This window comes from Ambystoma mexicanum, chromosome 10 (genome assembly GCF_040938575.1).
Source record: "Ambystoma mexicanum isolate Mex_15411 chromosome 10, UKY_AmexF1_1, whole genome shotgun sequence".
NCBI lineage: Eukaryota > Metazoa > Chordata > Amphibia > Caudata > Ambystomatidae > Ambystoma > Ambystoma mexicanum.
This window is the reverse complement of record NC_090932.1, coordinates 178686298-178706977: the sequence shown is the minus strand read 5'-3', so window position 1 is coordinate 178706977 and position 20680 is coordinate 178686298. Positions and strand designations below refer to the sequence as shown.

At 46.1% G+C, this 20680-nt stretch overlaps 1 protein-coding gene across 1 annotated transcript in view; it reads right to left on the bottom strand.

The window, feature by feature from the left end:
- Positions 1 to 20680, bottom strand: part of KAT6A (lysine acetyltransferase 6A) — a 1549616-nt gene that overhangs the window by 493663 nt on the left and 1035273 nt on the right. The gene's annotated exons all lie outside the window — the stretch shown is intronic.

Here is a 20680-nt window from a genome sequence, read left to right as displayed (position 1 = left end):
GAGAGAGTGAGAGAGTGAGAGAGAGAGAGAGAGAGAGAGAGAGAGAGAGAGAGAGAGAGAGAGAGAGAGAGAGAGAGAGAGAGAGAGAGAGAGAGAGAGAGAGAGAAAGAGAGAGAGAGGAAAGAGAGAGAGAAAGAGAAACCATAGATTATCAAAACCATAGAAAATGAAATCCCAACAAGTAAACCGCCTTGCTGCATCAATAGTTTGCCAGTAAGGCAACAAGCTGAGAATACCCTAAATGCCATCAGGTTTCATTAGGTAACAACTTTTATTAAGTATCGACCTAAACGTTTGAGAAAAACTAGAACAATTATGATGGGCACACAGGCGGCTCAGCTCCAAAGCTGCTCTCACTTAATTTTAGTGACCAGAAACGCAAAGCAAGGTATTTAAGTGTGCCATGGGGTGGATCTCTTATGAATCTAGGATGCATATCCTCTACAGAACGTGACAGATAACATTACATTCATTAGCAAGAGGGACTCCAAAGATTTAGAAGTTGTAAAATAGATTATTGTACACTACACCCAGAAAAAAAGGATAGAGGTTAGTTACCAAAAGGAAAGGTTTACCTGATATATTCTAGTTTTTTTTTAATGTTTTATTGGTTAAATAAATGTACCTTTAACATCACAATTGACAGGATTAAAATAAGAAAAATGTAAATTAACAAATAAAAGATGAAAAACACAAATCTTCAACTTTTAATAAAAAGAATAAAAATGATGAACAAAGTTAAACATGACTATCAATGTCAATATTCAAAGCTTTAAAAAAGTCACTACTGTGACAACCACTGCAGAAGTGGAACCAGACAGGCAATAATTCCACATAGACTCATCGACTCGGTTATCAAATGTATGACCACACTTTCTAAAAGTATTCAATCTCAGTCCATGCACAGCAGTACAACGGAGTAACATGTTTTATTGTTTCAGGTTGCTCGGTGCCTTGACAGAACCTACAAAAGGCCTTCTCTTAATTTTCCTCTCCATGGTGTAACAAATGTTGTTTTGTATGGATTAGCTTCCAACGAAACCTCAAAAATAGCTTGCGAGTACTCTTATATGGATCAATCGACAAAAAAGGTGCCAATGTGCCCCGCCTTTTATGACCGCTCCCTCCCTCCTCTCAGTTGACCCGTTGAGACATACTGATGAAAATCATGCGTGGTATGGGCACAATCCAGATCGTTTAGGGCTCCTTTTATCTTACACAGGTTCCCAAATAGATCATCCATATACTCAGCAATTAAGGCAATAGATAACCCCTCAAGTTCTTGCAATACGGTTGAGCCCTTTTCCTGAAAGATTTCAGCAAGATCCTCAAACAATGATCTTTCAGTTGGTACAAGAATCTTTCTATGTAATGACAGGTATCTCCAATAAGCCCTAGCTTTTAGGGAGGGTAGACTTAGCTCATAACATACTGCTGGGTGTGGAATTGAGCAAGTGAGACTTAAAACTCTCTTCCAAATTAGGGCCTAAAAGAAAGAAAGTCAGTCATTATTCAGAGATCATACATTTTGATTCCCTATAGAATCTTTGGCACAATTTTGCCTTCAGAATAACAAATAGAAGACAAAAGAGAAAACTTGCTGTATCTAGAATCAACTCAACACAACTGATTAGATAATGCAATTGCATGTGTATGAAACCAACACCTAAGAGCGGTTTTGTTGTTCTTTCAAGTAATTAAGAAGCCCAAATAAAAAGGGAGTCAATTGTCTCCACTTGCTCCGCCAGCTAAAAGATACTTTTTTCTTAAAATAGGAAAACTGCATCACCTTAGTCTTGGTGGGGTTAACCGACATGGAATGAGCAACCACAAAATTAGAAAATCCTTCAAGCAAAAGCTACAGACCTACGGATGTACTATCAAAAATGTGTCTGCACAGGCTAGCCCTAAAGGTCTTAACTTGTGGAGTCTTGGAGTTACAAAGGCTTTAGGTTGTAGGCATTCTCTGATATCCGCCATATAAAAGTTAAATAGGTGGGGGGGGCCAAAACGCAGCCTTGACTAACTAACCCCATCCTGGAGGAAATTGGTCCAGGGGGGAATATGGCGAGACAGCGATCCATGTTGATTTAAGCAAACTTGTATAGTGGAGTGATCGTAAAGGCCTACTATAAGCCTCAAGGAATACCCCATCTTTGTAAGTTATACCACAGGAGATCTCTGTCAACAGCATCAAAAGCCGTTGTGAGGGCAACTGAGGTAACAAACGGGATTACTACCCTTCCCCCTAAACAAGATGTTGTATTCAGTTCACCATTAAGCTATTGAGTGATGTCCCCCAGTTATTTCTGAAGCCTATCTGCCACTTCGAGATTCTCCCTGATCCACAGGCCTCGGATTCAAGATGCTGAAGCAGGTTGCGGACAAAAACTTTGCAGTCAGCATCCAGAATCGCAATGGGGCTGTAGTTGCATGGATCTGATCTAGAACCCCGTTCGTACTGGGAACAACATGTGCCCGCAACCAGGAAGGAGGAAATTGCTCCAGACGTATTACATGAGTGAACTGAACTGTCAATATTCCCGCCCAGGGCATCAGATCCAATTTAAAAAGGTAATTCGACAACCTGTTCGGACCTGGAGCACGAGAAGAACTAATCGCTTTGATTATTTCCAAGACAACCTAAAAATTGACATCAATGTTGTACGTGTCGTTACAAGAAGAGGGAACCACCTTAATGTTGGAAGAAGACCTGTCTGGCAGTGTATAAAGGGATTTGAAATTACGTACCCAGTTATCCTCTGAGACAGCGTTCACCAACCTACCAGACTGAGGAGCATCAGTATCATAAATGAGTCTCCAGAAAGCATGAGCATTTATTATTAGTGAGAGCTGTCAGCATAACCTCAGCATCTAACGGATACGGATAACTCTGTGCACAAGATGGTTTTTATAGGTTTGACAGTCTCCTTATCTGAGCTCTTATCTCGAAAATTGTAGGGAGTTTGTTACTCTGGATCTTCCTAGTCAGCCGTCTCAGGTCTCTTTTCCTAAGAACAAATTCAATACTGTAGCTGTGAAAATGTTTCCCACGACCTGGTCTAATATGTTTTTTCCGAGGTAGGTTAACTTTGATTACATCATGCACAAAACATTCAAAATTTTCGACCGTAATTGTTTGAAGCTGCCATTTCCAAGAAGTTGAGGCAATACATTTTCTAAAGGTTTAATTTACTCGCCGAGCATACGCCGGTGACCACGAGACCTGTCTACCCCAACTATTTAGGAGAATGACAGTTAAACCATTAATGTGGTGATCCACCCGACCTCCCGATATAAGAGTATCAAAATGAGCCGTTAGCATAGAGTGGTCACTCAGGTATGTATGCAATATTTCAAACCAGGGACATTTCTCTAAAAAGCAACTTTACGCAAACAGTCAATAATTGAATTAGAGGACCCATTGGTCCATATGGGCTGAGGAGGAATGTCACTGTGTGTGGTCCCATTCAAATGTGACAGGCCCAATCCTGTCAAACCATCGAGCCACCTTTTCCCATGTATCACTTTAGCACCTTGCAGACTTGTCCCGTCCTACATTTCAGACAATGTGTGACTTTGAAGACATTCAGCGTTCAAATCTCCTACTAGTAAAACATGCCCCCATAGGGGATTCATTAAGCTACTCAGCAATAAATGATGCTACATATCCAATACATCAGCCATGGAACACATAACTTGGTGCCAATACACATTACCACGAGAGGTAGGTCCCCCTCTCCACTGAATAATAAGGTGTGGCCATAATTCCAAAACTGATGGCAAGATTGGCCAGCACCCTGACCTCGGACGTTTATCCCACAAGCATCTGAAGACCACCATAAGGGTGTCCAAATTCCCCCACACAGGCTTCTTGGAAAGACACAACATACCCGTTGAGGGATGGGGAGGACCTAAGCCAAGACTCTTGAAGAGTAATAATAGTATAACTCCTAAGGCTTTGACACAATTCAACGTTCTAAAACAGGTGATTATGACCATGCATGTTCAATGAGATGACAAATACACGAAAGACTAGGAGGACCAACGCTCAAGTGGGACTGTGAAATAGTCTAGTTTAGAGGAGTACCCAGCAACCAAGACCAATCACGACTTTTCTTTGAGGCCATAATCCTTCGCTTGAATGACAGGACTTGCTCTTCCACTGCTGCACCACCACAAGAGAAAGAGGCTTGTACTGCATTTGTCCTCTCAATAGCGAATATATTCGTACAGGTCAAAACCGTAAGGCCAGTATCCGGAATCACACTCTCAATCCGGAGTATGAAATGTTTGGCTGAAGCACAATCTCCAAATTGCAGGGGCTGGTTCTGAAGAATGGCAAAACTAGAGCCACTCAGACCCATTGGGTACCGATCATACAAACCACCTTGCTGTAAGCTTTTAATATGAGAGTCTTTGATGGCGCCAGACCCTGCAAAATGCGTCCCTGAATTAACATTAGGAGAGTTCATTTAAGAGGCTAATGATTGTGAGGCCAGCCCCAACCCCCCTGCTAACCCATAGGAGAGGTTAATGCAGCCGAAAATTGACCCTGATTAATCACAGGGACATGAGTAGTTGTTACATCAGTGAGAGTGAGCCCCCTCAAGGGTGCAGAAGGATTTTCTGGGTCCTCAGCCTGAGAGAACTTAATAGTCACCTTCTCCTGTCTCCAAGGAGGGCTTTGTAGTGTCTGCTGCAGAGCTCAACACCCTGGTACCTGCCACAACCTCATCGAACATGCCTGAAATTAAAGCCATTCTAGGACCACTTAGACTTGATTTTGAGGCATTTACGGGGGAAGCTATAGCCAGGGGTTTAGCCAGTGCTGCCTTCACTGCAGGCTGGGCAAAAAGAGAACGCAGGAAGTTGTGCGCGACTTCTTTTATTTTAAAGAGTGTTTATAGTTGCAATTTTTAAATTTCTTCACGTGCACACTACTCATGTAGGAGGTTTCTGAAACTCAGGGGCCTCTACAGTCAGGGCAAGAACTGCGGTTGCTTCTGTTGGATCATCATCAAGACATCACTTCGAGCACAGATGTATTTGCCCACTGACTGAGCCGCATAGGTGGCTGTACGGATTCAACAGGGCCACAAGGAGGAAAAGAGACCATTTCATGAGCAACAATCATTACAGAATCCTTAGAGATAGCTGGTCCTGTAGGCTTACGATAACCCAATAAATGATGGGCCATACTAGCAGCCTGTTTTTGGAGGCCCATACCTACTAAATTAGTGGGGTCAGGTGGTTGATCAATGTTCACAACTGCCTTAAGAGGTCCTGCATGATCTTTCTTCCGGGAGAATAGAAATTAATTTTCTGCAACATGAAGATCAATATGGTCGAACTTAAACAGCAATGATTCATGCAGGGCTGAATTAGTGTTTGTTTCTCTCTGCAAATCTTCGCATAATGAAATAAAAAGATACACAATACTTGATTGATTTCGGAAAGAAAGCCCTTCTTGGCCATCACACAAACCATCTTCCATTCCTCTCATAATCGCTGAAAGCTGTCGAGGATTTAAGAGAGTCGGTGAAGGGGCAGGGGGGAAGTATGAATAAAAATCTGACGCCAAAAGATGCTGGCTCTCTTGTGTGGGCAAATTAAACATCCAGCTCATATCAGGAGAAGTATCCTCAGGGATTAAGTCAATGGAGGCCAAATCTGTAGTTGGAAAAAAAGGCTGCAAATTCACTATATTCGGGGGTCCAGTGGATTCAATAGTCGCCATTGTAATAAGCTCCAAGGAGCTTGCAAGTGTTAAAGTAACATCTGGGGCTACAGTTGAATTAGGAATAATAGCTGCTGATACCACAGTAAATAAATGATGTAATGAAAAAATCTATTTTCTTTGACACGTGTACGTCTTCACGGTGCATGGAATCAAAAGAGATCTCCTTTATAACATGAGCCTCTGTTGGTCGTGGGGAAAGAGAAAGCAGAAAGTTCATTACAGCTAACATTTCAGCATCTGAAATTATTTGCACGAGGGGTGGCATGATTTTATTTCACCCCTAAGGTCGGAGAGTTGCCCAGAGCAATGCCAGAGGTTAAGATTCATTTGAAACCTTCCAGACATCACCTCTTGTTTTTGCTATGTCACCCTGAGTGGGACGGGTATGCCCAGACGAGTGGGACGGGTATGCCCAGACATGGGTTCCGTGCCTGCTGGGCCTAGAGACCCAAGCAAATCCTCACTGATGGGGCCCAACAAGGCTGAAACATGTCTGGAGATGCGTGTGGTCTCGTGCAGAAGGGATGTGACCTAGCATATGGTCTTTCCCGTTCTGCAATGGCTTGACAGGCTAAAAACGATGGTCTGGAGGGTTGCCCAGAGCAATGCCTGAGGTTAAGATTAATTCTAAACCCTCCAGCAATCACCTCTTTGTTTTGACCTTCTTAAGTCATACACCCACGTCCACTGCACCACAGAAATAGTGACCTTTCTGCAGTAAAACACCCTACTGTCGCCCATCTGTTAGGGTGTGTCACAGACATGAATATCACAAGGATGCAGCAGGAATGGAACACTACACTCCTGACTTCCACTTAGGTCACCCTGGTTAAGAAAAGTGAAAAATGCTCCACAAAAGCAAGTCTCAATGCCACTCACTGGCACTTGTTGCTGAAGTGATCAAGCTTCCAGACCAGAGGGACCAGCACCAACAATCCAATAACTCCAAAAGCTTCCAAAACACAGATTGCACAAAGTGCGCGCTCCGCGCCGGTGTTAGGGCTTTGTAGATTCAACTCGTCTCCTCAGGCAATAGAAAGAGTAGCAAGACTCGTGGAAAGGAACATAAAAGTTCTGTGCAGGTACTGCTTAACTCCCAACACATAGCTCGCACACAAATATTCTTTGAGGAACCTTTATCAATTTCAGAATAAGCCCCGACAATGTATTCTTCCAAACATTAATAAAGTATTTAGAAGTGTATTAGCACATTCATTACAATGTCTGCCATGGCTGCTTTATATACTGCTGCAAGAGTTCAATGATCCCTCAAGTGTTACAAGCCTTTGGTTGCGTAATCAATTCATCTGTCAATGACCTGATTCGATACTGCATCCCCTTTACAGTAAACGCATAGTACTGAAAAAGGAACACAAGCCGATACCTCAGTACAATCCAGATAATATTTTAATGTCATTTAACATAGTGCGCTTACAATACTCTGCTTGAGTTGAAAAATGTGGGAGGAAAATTGGAAGATTTAATTTATATTGAACTGTTTTGATAAAAAAGAAAGGTGAGGCCCATCAGTACCATGTCACTGCTGAACACTATGCAATGTTTATAAACAGAAGTAAATCTGAAGCCCACTTACTCTACTCTACGGGCTGAGTGGATCGCCCCTCAACAAATACACAATCAACAAAATCCAGGAGAGGGTCATGACATTTGTGCATCAGTCAAACAGCAATCCCATTACTTTGTATAAGATTATACAGAGCTCTAACAGACAGTCCAGGTATAAAACCCTAGGGAAACACATTTTCTCCCATCAACAAAATCAAGTTGAATCAATGTGGTTAAAAATAATTAACACTAACAGCGAATTCAGAAAAGCCTTTATCCTATCTGTATGTGCAAGTGTATAGAGCCTTAATTGCTTTTTTTACAGGCGAGGCACGTTTTGAGGGCTTTCCCCATAACAAAAACTGCAACAAAAAAGGCAGCGAAACACCCAAAGCGACGTGGTGCTACAGACCCATGCAAGGTACAGCCATCATAAAAACCCATGTTCCAGGTATTGCCACACTTTGTTTTATATTTGTGCTTGGACCAGAACCACTGTACACACACACTAGCAAGAGTGTGTATGTACAAATAAAAATTCCACACCAAAAAAAAAAAAGAAAACAACAGTGCATGAAGCAGGCAGCTTGCGACATTGATAGATAATTCTAAGTGTCGGTCAAAGGTATGTAGCACCTGCTTATATTATCCTTACTTGAGACACACTGGTATCAAAGTGCTATGTGGTATGGTGGGCAAGGGGATATGTGCTCCTGGTGGATGGCATGCAGCTCTGTGTGTACGCAGAATTAATCAAATGGACTGGAGCCGTTCTGGGTGGGGGACAGAAAGGGCGAACCAGAACCCTCAACTTGTTGGCCCTGGGCGACAGAGGAGAAATGCAGAGTAAAATAAGACAAAATGGATCTTACCTAAAGTAGTTCAGCATTGTGTTGCAATATGAATGTTCAAGTTGAAATGGACCGAGAGCTAGTCGAAAGCGTGCAGTCCGCAAATTTTGCCATGTAGGCTTTGAGTCCCAAAGAGGAGTGAGACAAAAGAAAGACTGTCAGTAAAAGCATACACAGGCTAATGCATGTGTGTGCCAAGCTGTATCGCAAGGCAGAAATGGAGGGAGCACGCTGTGCATACCTAATGCTGGCGTGCTCGTCAGAAGAAACAATCGCTGTGCCGACGCACAAGGAAAGGTCTCTTTTGACGCTTTAACTAATGCTGTAATATTCCCGGAGGCGAATGGAACTCCGGATCTTGGTACCGCATGGGCGAAGTGCCCCTGTGAATGAAAATTGATTTTAATGAGAAGCCACGAGATTCAGGCGCAGCTGCAGAATTGGGACGTGGTACAAGGTGCCAACAACCAAAGTTCTGCACACAAACGTGGAGCAGTGACCGTTCTGAGAAGTCGTAGAGACTAATTGGTCCCACTAGTCCAAGGGGTGAAGCAGCACTCAGGCTCTTCGGAGATCAGGCAAAGAAGCAGGACTTAAACGGTCTGCTCTTCAAGGGAGTCATGGCTCTAGCGCATCTGAAAAATAGCTGTGAAAGTCCTCCTCTTATCCAAAATCCTAGCAGGAAGCAAGTCCAAGCCCACCAATGGTAAGGGGCCCCACCATTCAGAGAGCCAGTAGTAGTCCAACCTGGGGCAACTACTGGTTTCACATCCACCGCAGTAGTCCTCCTCTTATCCAAAATCCGAGCAGGAAGCAAGTCGAAGCCCACCAATGGTAAGGGGCTCCACCATTCAGAGAGCCAGTAGTTGTCCAACCTGGGGCAACTACTGGTTTCACATCCACCCCAGTAGCAGACATTCTGGCAGCAGTGATATGGAGTGGGACTAGACAGTCCCAGACCCTTCCTGGGCCACACAAGCACATAAAGGCTGACTTGCCCGCAAAAGTAGCAGTTTAGCAGGGGCGTGCATGACTATATAAGGACTTTCCTGACCGTAGAAGGCAAAACAAAGGCCTAATTCCAATTTGGCCAAAGAGCAACTGAAAATCTCATGGCACAACCATTTTAGGGCACTAGCCACGTTTCGTAGCTATAAGCGGTAAATGCCAATGTGCACACCAAAAATAATGCAACAGTAAAAATATAACTGCTGTCACCAGCTTGTCTTTAGGCACATATAAAAGTAACCAAAACTTCTATGTGTAAAAAGCTAGGGGGATACAAAAGTGCCCCCACTGCACCACTTTAAGGTCCAGTGTGCAATGTTAAAAATGCAAGAATTTAAAAGGAAAGCAAAAGGTTCCCAGTACTGATTGTCTGAAGGACCGATCAGGTTCCCCATAATAAATTAGCAAAAGGAAAGCTGAAGGCTTCACTTCCTTTCAAAAAGTCTTGACAGGATTAAAAACAGAGCAAAAAGAATGGGGTTCCATGGGAAGCTATGGAGGGAAAGTTGCAAAAAACGTATTTATTAAAAATATAGGGACACCATCACCTCTTCCCTACAAAAAGGCATCACAGGGTGCAAAGTTGCAAGCTACAAGCCAGCCATAAAAAAGTTACTTGCCAACTCAATTCTATACATACAAACACGGCACTTAATTTCTTACTCATCAAGAGTCAAATATCACTATATGATGGTGCATCAGCCCACTTTGGCTGCCATGTAGAAGAGGGAATGAGAAAAGCAAAACCGGGCCTATAAAATATACTAAATGGAACCATACTGCTGTCGGAAACGCACACAAAAGCCCACATTACGGTTTAATGGCTCACTGGATATTGCCAAAGCAACTGAGAAAGAATAGCCATCGGGCATTAAGGTGCCAAAGTGACAATCTTAAGTATGTGGCAGTATATATTATGCAATAGATTACAGGCATGGGTGCACATACAAGCACTGAAAGTGTCAATCAAGCAAGAAGGTAAGTGTTTAACATTGTAGTAAAAGAAGAGACATTAAACGGAATCTTCAAGCCCAGTGCCGTGACAAAAAAAGATAGATTACCCAATTGTGCTCTAATAAGGGAAACCATGAATCAACAAGGTAATTCTATGTGAATGGCATCAATGACAGATCAATTAAATTTGTGGGCTTGGTGATGTTTAATGAGGAAATGTTGTGCCGAAGGGCTTGCAAATTAGGTGTCTGTATCTTTGACCAATTTTCTCTAATTTATATACAACTTCCGAGCATGTGGTCATGCCTATGTAGATGATGTCTCTTGGGCAAGTCCTTAAGTAGTTTACATTTAGTTTTGGTCTGGCTGTCATTATAATGAACAAATTACTTACCTCTCAATCAAATCTCAGATTCCTCATCTACGGTATCCTATCCACAGCGCAGCGGCTCTTCGGAAGGTTTTCTGTTACCAAGGGCACAGCACGATTCTGTGTCGGCTCTGTCCAACGCCTCTACGCAGCCCGCCCCAGAAATGACATTAGGGCCAGTATATATTGATGTGCAGCGCCCCATGACCTCAATTCCACCCTTTTTCCCTAGCACTATGACGCAGAGGGAGGTACATCCATCAGAAGAACAAGTTACTCTCTTACCTGGTAACTTTCTTTCAATGGGATGGTCCGACGACGTATTCCATATCTATGACAGTAATCACCACAGCTGTGCTGCTTCGGAAATTCTTCAGCTTCTGCGTCCTGCGTCGATGACGTCGATATGCCGCCCTCGAGGACCTCCTCCGACGGCACTGGATGTTATAAGTAGGACGCACAACGCCCGTAGCCTCAGTTGTAGTTTTTTCCCAGAACGTGTGCCACCAGTCTTCTGCCAGTCTGACACACAAAGCCTTGCGGAAACGTAAACTGCAATCGCTTAAGAAATTCTGTAGCAGGGAAGGCAGGGAGGGCAGGGAGGGAGCGATATGGAATAAGTCGTCGGACCATCCCATCGAAAGAACGTTACCAGGTAAGAGAGTAACTTGTTCTTCGAGGGGATTGGGTCCTCCAACGTATTCCATATCTATGACAGACTCCCAAAGCAGTACCAATGCAAGGAGGTGGTAAAAGAATTTGGAAAACAGAAATTTAGCATGCCCAATTAAATTGCGGAGTAAAGGACCGCCTTGCCAAAGGCCAGATCCTGCCCCCGGATGGAACGAGGGAGTAGTGATGTACAAAAGTATGTACCGAAGCCCAGGTGGCTGCATCACAGATGTTACGAATAGGAGCACCCCTCTGCAGGGCAGTAGAGGCAGCCATACCCCTGGTAGAATGGGCTCGTAAGCCTGCCGGTGGGTCCTTACCCGCCAAGCGGTAACACTCCGAGATAGCCAAAATAATCCAGCGAGACAAAGTCTGTTTCGTCACAGCTTGTCCCAAACGCTTTCCAGCGTAACCAATGAAGAGTTGATTGTCCACTCTGACCCGGGGCACGCGTAAAATATAAATGCTTAACGCTCTCCTAGGATCAAGCCTATGGAGCCTCTCCTCTTCCTTAGAAAACGCCGGAAGAACAACCTTCTGGCCTAAATGAAATTCCGACACCACCTTCGGAAGAAATGAAGGATGAACTCTAAGGACAACCCTGTCCTTATGAAACACAGTGAAGGGTTGTTTAACTGAAAGTGCCTGTAACTCACTCACTCTGCGAGCGGAAGTGACCACAACCAAAAATACAGTTTTAAGAGTTAACACTCTCAAAGGGCAGGAATGCAAAGGCTCAAACGGAGCCCCCATCAGAAACTTGAGAACAAGGTTCAAATCCCAACCGGGCACCTGGAAAGGTGACAGAGTGAACACATTAGTGAGCCCTTTCAGAAATTGAGAAATTAAAGGAATTTTAAAATAGGAACACTCTTCAGACACGCGCTTAAATATGGACAGTACCCACTTGAAGGCCCCTGTGGGCCAAAGAAAGCAAAAAAGACAGAACCATGGGAATGTCGCATGCAAAAGGATCCACATTCTTAACCCTGCACCAGTCGCAGAACTTACGCCAACGGCAAAGGGAATTAGTTGTGGGCCGTCTGGCCGAGAGCAACACCTCCATCACGTCTTCAGGGAGGTCCCAATCCTTATACCTCAACTTTTCAGAAACCAAGCGTGAAGGTTGAGGGATCTGACCTCTGGATGGAGAACCTGACCCACCCTCCCGTGAGAGCAGATCATCTCGGTAGGGAAGACGACGTGGAGGGCAGATGGACAAGTCGAGAAGGTCTGGGTATCACGTCCTCCGGGCCCACACCGGAGCAATGAGGATCATCCGGGAACCGAAGCTCCGTAACCTCCGCAGTACTTGCGGGATGATGGGGACTGGAGGAAACGCGTACAGCAGTGGGAATGACCACTCCACCACAAACACGTCTCCTAAGGCTCCGTTTGGAGGAAATTCCAGTGAGCAGAACCACTCGCACTTCCGGTTGACACTGGAGGCGAAGAGATCCACTTGAGGGGTCCCCCAATGGGCGAAGATCTCCAGGAGAATCTCCTGAGCCAACTCCCACTTGTGAGAGATCGCGCTCTGCCTGCTCAGAGCATCCACCGTCTCGTTTTCGTCTCTGGCCAGATGAACGGCCGAGATCGAAACTTCCTGCTGGATTGCCCAGAACCAGAGCTGCATCGCCTCCCTGCACAGAGGAAGTGACCCTGCCCCCCCCCCCTTTTGTTGAGGTAGTGCATGGCCACCGTGTTGTCCGTCAGGATCAGGACATTCTTTCCTCGCACAGTCGGCAGAAAAGCCTTCAGGGCTAGCCTGATGGCCCACAGCTCCAACAGATCGATATGGAGTCTGGACTCCGACGGAGACCAAAGACCGCTGACTAACTCGTTGGCATGACCTCCCCATCCCATGAGGGATGCGGCCGTCACGATCGTCACCTCCGACCAGGGCAGCCAAAATGGAGCCCCCCTCATCAGATTGCCTTCATTGGCCCAGCACAGAAGGTCCTGGGTGACCGAGGACGGCGCCTGAACAGGGTCCGACATTCTGCCGGAGGACTGAGACCACTGGAGCTTGAGTGCCCATTGCAAAGATCTCATCCGCAACCTGGCCTCTGGCACCAGAAGAATGCAGGATGCCATGAGGCCGAGCAATCTCAAGAACTCGAACGCTGGGAGACTCTGGGCAAGTTGAAACTGGAGCACCATCTGCTGAATGTGTTGAGCCCTCACCTGGGGAGGAAAACACTGCCCCAGGGACGTGTCGAGCACTGCTCCGATGTACTGGAGCCTCTGAGTCGGTGTCAAATGGGACTTCTTTAAGTTGAGGGAGAAGCCCAGCTTGTGGAGGGAGTGGCAGGTGACTGACAGATGATCCAGGACTTGCTCGGGAGAGCGCGCTCTTATCAACCAATCGTCCAGTTAGGGGTAGACGTGAATTTCCCGTTTCCTGAGGTGCGCGGCCAGCACTACCATGAGCTTGGTGAAGACCCTTGTGGCGGAGGTCAATCCGAACGGCAGGACCCGAAACTGAAAGTGCGAGTCGCCAACCGCGAACCTCGGGTACTTCTTGTGCTTTGGATGTATCGGCACATGAAAATAAGCGTCCTTGAGGTCGAGAGACACCAACCAGTCCTGAAGTTGAAGGGCCTGGAGGACTTGAGAGAGAGTAACCATCTTGAACTTGTCCTTCCTGAGGAGTTTGTTCAAACCGCGCAAGTCCATGATGGGTCTCAATCCCCCGTCTTTCTTGGAAATCAAAAAATAAAGGGAATACCATCCCTTGTTCCTCTCCGCTACAGGCACCAGTTCTATGGCGCCTTTCTCCAGCAGGGATTGAATTTCCTGCGCAAGGAGCGGATCCGGACTCTTCAAAGAGAGATTCCCCGGTGGATTGTCTTGAGGCCTCTGCCGGAAAGGAAGACAGTAGCCGTGGGTTATGATCTCCAGAAACCACACATCTGAAGTAATGGCGCGCCACTCTGCAAGATGCTGCGCTAGCCTTCCCCCAAACGGCGAACCATGGCACATGGCATCATGACTGAGCTGAAGCAGCTGCGGCGTTGCCTGAGGGCAAAGAGGCAACAGCCCGAGCGGCCTTGGCACCTCGAGTACCTTGTTTCCACCTCTGGCACTCCTAGGGTGGCCCCTTTGACTGGCAGCTCCTCTCGCTTTACCAAAGGAGGAGTAATAACGAAAGGAACCTCCCCCTCCATTGCTGTCCCCTAGGACGAAAAGGCTGAGGTTGTCGAACTACAGCGCCCAACGACTTCGCTGCAGCTTTTGAGGTCTGCAACCTCTCAAGGCTCTCGTCAGCCTTGCTGCCAAAAAGATGTTCCCTGTCAAAGGGCATGTTGAGGAGCCGAGCCTGCACATCAGGAGCAAATCCCGATTTCCGCAACCACGCAAACCTGCGTATCACGGTGCTCGCCGCCATGGACCGGCTGACGCAATCTGCCATGTCCAAACCCGACTGAAAGGCCTCACACATGGCATCCTTGCCATCCTGAACCATGGCAAGGAAACCATCCCGTTCGTCCCCTTCGGGAATTTGTTCAGCCGCCAAGGAGAAACAGTTCCACAGAGTGTGCGTGAAACGTGACAAGGCACATATGGAGTTGGCCGCCTGAAGCGCCATACCCCCTGCAGAAAACAGTTTCTTCGCCTAGCCATCAAAACACTTGTCGTCCCTATCAGGAGGGATAGTAGGATACGCCGCCTGCTTTGCCGTGGCCGTAGCCGCCTGCACCACCAAACTCTCCGGAGTAGGGTGCTTGGACAAGTAGCAGGGGTCGCTACTGGCTGGGCGGTATTGTCGTGGCAAAGACTTGGCCACTGCCGGAAGACTCTCCGGAGCAGTCCAAGCCGCTGCCACCCTCCTCTGTAGAGCCATATGAAACGGCAGTACCGGGTCAGTTGGTGGACCAAAGTCGAGGATATCCATAAGTTCATCCTGAAGAAACTTCCCTGGGGGAGCAGACCATCCCAAGTACTTGGAGAACCTTGACTTAAGGTGCTGGTGCGAGGAGTCGGCATGAGTGGCAGGCTCAGGCCTATAAAACTCCACCTCCGGAGAGTTGTCCATCCCACTAGCATCGTGCAGGGACTACCTCAGGTCCTCAAATTGGCTATGGCCCGAGAGAATCTCGTCTGGCACTGTATCAGGAACCATGCCATCATTAGAGCCCTCATCCACCTCTGAAATAAACTCAAGGTGGCGGTAAGAAGGCACAGAACGTGAACCAAAGCCATGCTTGACCTTGGCCAGAGCCTTTCTAGGGGGTTCCACCGAGCCACGGGGTAGCCCCGTCGACACAGCCTCGAAAGGCATTGAGGGCATCGAGTGAATCGGCGTCGCCGCCGACACAGTCCTCGAAGCCGGGGCCCCGAGAGTGTCCCTCGACAGCCAGAACGCCGATGGCGTCGACGACTTCTTTGAAGGTGGGGCCTTGAAAGAGCCAGTCGAGGACCTTGGCGCCAACGGCGTTGCCGTCTTCCGTGAAGACACCACAGGTTCACACGGTCTCAAGCGCGTCGAGGACCGAGACCTGGACCGGGCATGATGAGAACGATTCCCCTTGTCCAAGCAGGACCTCTCCCGCAAATCGTGATGACCACCTGAGCCCGAAGGCGTGCGAGCAGTGTCTCTCGACTGATCACGACCGACCCCACTCGGAGGCGCGGACGGACTAGTGCCCTGCAATTTGAGAATCGGCAAAAAAAATTTGCCCGAAGGAAGCCCACTTCTCTGGCGTCGTATGCTTGGTGGGGTAAGCGACCCGCCGACGGGCGGAGTCCTCGGATGAAGACAGGGAAGGCGACTGATGACGGCACTTCCGGGAGTGCCTCGAAGAGGCAGAGGAGTGGCGAGACCGACTCCAGGACCGAGACCCACTGGACTTCCGACGACGACGCAGAGAGTCGCCCCTCGAGTCGTCCGTTGAAAGCCCCGCAGACCTCGACTTCCGGGGTTTGGACACCTTACCTACCGATAACTTCTTGCGCTCCCGCAAGGCTTTAGACATGAGCGACTGGCAGTCGACACAGTCATCCGTTTCATGGGCCTCCCCGAGGCACCATAGGCAGGCGTTGTGCGAGTCCGTAACTGACATCTTGGACCCATAGTGCCAGCACTTCTTAAAGCCCGGGCGCGGTGTGGAAGACGAGGTAGACATCCTCACGAAGAAAGACTTCACAATACCAAACAGGTTCGAAGAACCGAGAAACAGAAACTCCAAAGAGTCGAGGCGCGCCGAGATTCCCGAAGCGAACACGTTCGCGGAAAAAACGGAACTGAGGCTACGGGCGTCGTGCGTCCTACTTATAACATCCAGTGACGTCGGCCGTTGGAGGAGGTCCTCGAGGGCGGCGTATCGACGTCATCGACGCAGAAGATTTTCCGAAGCAGCACAGCAGTAGTGAATACTGTCATAGATATGGAATACGTCGGAGGACCCAATCCTATCGAAAGAAAATTACTGAGCTATAAGTAATTTGTTCTTGTAATGGATTCCTTCCGTCCACAGATTCCTCATCTATGATGGAATCCAAAAGCAGTACGAAAATCTGGAGGAGGGAGGAGAGCAAGGACACCACTTAAGGGAGAATTCTAGAGGGCCGCTGAACCAAAACAGGCATCCTGGCCTGAATAAGAATCCAAGCAGTAATGTTTAGCAAATGTGTGCAGAGATGCCCACATTGCCACCTGGCAGATGTCCAGGACAGGTACTCCTCTGCAGGGCAGAGGTGGCAGCCGCTCCTCTGGTAGAATGGGCTCTGAGACCATCCTTTTCAGCCTGCTAGTTCATAGCATTCCGAGATACAGCGAACAATCCACCATGACAGGGTCTGTTTGGTCACAGCCCTGCCAGTCGATCCCCACTGTAACCAATGAAATGCTGGTCATCATTCCTGGCCTCTCTCGTCTGAGAGACGTAGTAGCCGAGGGGCCAGCACCGGGTCCAGCTGATGGAATCGTTCCTATGCCCTGGAAAGATGAGGCGGAGGAAAAAACTCAGGAAGATGGATCTTTTTAGAAAGGAAAATACGAGATCACTTTTGGAAGAGAAGCGGGCCTCAACGTCACCTTCTCTTTGGAGAAAACCAAATAAGGAGGTTAAACAGTTAATGCTTGGAGCTCACCTCACTTGTCTCGCGAAAGTGATGGCAACCAGGAAAATCACCTAAAGGGTAAGCAACCTACAAGAACGGAGGGGCTCAAACAAAGACCAAATTTAAATCCCATGCTGGCACCACAAACTGGTGTGGAGAAAACTGGTTACACAAACCCTGCAAGAACTACATAGCAGTGGGGATTGTGAAAAACTAACCCTTTTCCAGGACCATCTTAAAAACAAATAGCTGAAGGATATCCCTTAACAGTGCCAATCTGCAGGCTCACTTGGGCCATAGACAGCAAATAATCTGGGGATAACAGACAGGATAAAGGGTCCAAATCCATCTCTCAGTAGCAAGTCCAAAATGTATGATACCTGCAGATCTGACGGGTGAGCGCCCCAACCTGTCTGAAAAGAACAAATTACTTAATGCTTTCGATCGGATGATCCTCCCACGTATTCCTCATCTTTGGTAAACTTCGATATCCTGCTTTGCAGCTCGGAATTTTTTTCCCAGCAGAGGTCGCTGTGCGTTGTCGACATCTACCTTGTGTCCTTCGAGGGCCTTCGTCCTCCTCGAGTGTGACATTGTACGCCAGTATAAAAAGGCACACACTGCATCGTTGCCTCAGTTCATGTTTTTCCTCTTGCCAGAAAAGCAGTCTTGAAGATGAGAGATACTTGAGAGTTGATGGAGAGGGAAGTGTAAATCACGAAAACTCCTTCTTGGCAGAAGGAATGGAGGAGAGGGGCGATGAGGAATATCCAATCAAAAGAACATTACCAGGGGTAAGTAATTCGTTCTTGGAATGGATTGTGTCCACCCACGTATTCCTCATCTTTGATATTCTCCCATAGCAGTGGTTTGTAGGGGGTGGGAAAGAAGTTTAATTTTGATTTATGCTGTGCAGCAAAGCTTTTCCTAATGTGGATCCCTGTCCTGAAAGGGAATCTAAACAGTAGTGCTTTGCAAATTTGTGCACAGAAGACCAAGTGGCAGCATTGCCGACGTCTTGCAGTGGTACCCCTCTCTGGAGGGCTGAATAAGCGGCTACACCTCTAGTTGAGCGAGACCTTAGACCAGGGGTCCCCAAGCTATTGTGCGCAATGAGCAAAATTTGCATATCAAATGAAATGGTGAGCAACATCCATTTTTCAACGAAACATATTGGCGCTCAGTTGCCCGACAAATTATTGTAACAAAAATTAGAAATGTAGTAAACTTAATACTTCTTATAGAACATTTTAATTTGCAGTACTTAATAGTTATCTACAACACATGCAATTCTAGTAAAGGAAATTTGCAAGTCCTATAACTTCATTTAACTTTAAGTGGTTGTTTATAGGAAATGGTGAGGAAATTGAGAGGTCAGTAGTACATATTCAGAAACATAGGACCAGTCAAGTTGTTAAAAAAATATAGAACTAAACAGACATTATAAGGGGATTCCTGTTCTTGAGCAACATATTTTAAGACATTTCATGCAAATGTTTACACTGTAAAATTGGTCAAAAATGGAGCACTGATTTCCATGTGTACTTTGGGATTCTGCCCATGGATTTTCTGGGATCTTTAGTGGCCTGTTACATTGCTGAAAAAGTGGTTGGGAATACAAATAATACTTTTCTGAAGGATTTGGAGCATCCTTTCTCAGCCCAAAAAAGATTTTACACAGGACCTAATGGCAAACATGGGTCAAAACTTTGAGCATTTGATGACTTCATAGAGGGATGTGGTGGTGTAAAGTATTTGGATTAATTGGCATGTTGATCTAAATGTATTAATAGAAACCTAATTGGATTTGCCTATATGGCAAATTAATTATGGAAAATATGGCTTGTATGTCCTTATCTGCCCATCATCTGTGTGGCAGATGGGCAGAACATCAAACAACAATTTTTCCACTATGGATAAATATAGGTGACACTCAAATTAATATCTAAGATACATATAATGCATGGTGGCATCAAACACAAACTTCTCTTGTACAAAAAAAGCAGTGCATGCACATTATTTAAAAAAGGAGAGTTGGGGATGCATGCCACTTATTTGAGGGTTTGAAATTGAGATTCAATGAGCAGGAGCTAAACCCACCTCTTGGGTGTCGGGCGTTACCCAGTAGGCAGGAGCTACCCCAGGGGAACCAGGAGCTACCAGAGATTCTCCATTAACATTTTGTCAATTTTCTATGAACTATTGTGTTTAAATGTGTATTAGAAGTGTTCTAATTCTTCTTTATTAACATTCTCAAGTGCTCAAAGTTAATGTCACATTTCCATGTTTGGAAGGCGCCAGTTGAGCCTACGAGGCTGCTGTTGGTTTCAAGCTAACCCGCTCTACTATGCTAGAACCAGGAGCTAAATAGCTCCCAGCTCCCCTCAATTTCGAACCGTGTTATTTATCCGTTATCGTCTGAACTGTACAAAGGAACAGAATATGACCATTTTCTCCAGGACACAAACATGGTTCATAATAAGTAAGGACATTTACCGAAATGTTGCATGTATAAAAATATGCATAAATAGGTGCCCCCCCATTGGGGGAAGACCGAGTCCAAACAACTCAGTATGCATGAGTGCATCTTATTTTGATAGGAATGAAACATACACCACAGAAGTTACTGAGACTTTCTTGCAATATTTTTTGGGACAGAGTATCTTATCAGGTATAGAGTTTTTTTGAATGAGCGCATACATGAATGATTCACCAACATTGGAACCACGGTCCATTTTATGTTATTCTGCACATTTCATTTTGAACTCTGGACAGTATTACTGGTATTGAAGAAGACCCGAGTATAGGTCTAAACACGTATTGGGTTTAACTTTTACTTGATTTTGTCTTGCAATAAATGGCAAGTTAAATTAATTAATTGACTAGTGATTAGTCATTCGTCTTAGAATTTATTTGTGAAACACTGGTTAGTTAGTTTTATTTTGTGGTGCACATGTTGGTCAGGAAAGCCAGATTATTTAAAAATAAGCTAGCTGCAACCACGGCAGGCTCAATGGCCAAAATTCTTGCACAGTCCAGGACTCTGTCCAGGCTGTACTGCTACTGAACTCTCTTCCCTTCAGCACCTCCTTCTATGGCTCCACACCATCATGGCCCAGAGCAACTGGCGAGCTACAATTTAGGGTTCCATGAGCAACATGTTGCTCCCAAGCTACACGTTGGGGATCACTGCCTTAGACCCTCAGGAATCTCTTTCCCAGCCAAGTTGTAACATTCATAAATACATAGTGTGAACCACCGAGACAGCGTTTGTTTTGTAACCGCTTGTCCCATTCTGTGGCCCGCATAACCAACAAAATGTTGGACGTCCAATCTTATCTTACAGACCCTGTTAATATAGAAATTAGGGCTCTTCTAGCAAAAAGTCTATGTAACCTCGCCGCCTCCTTAGATGGAGGAGGAGGGTAGAAACCTGGTAAAACAATATTC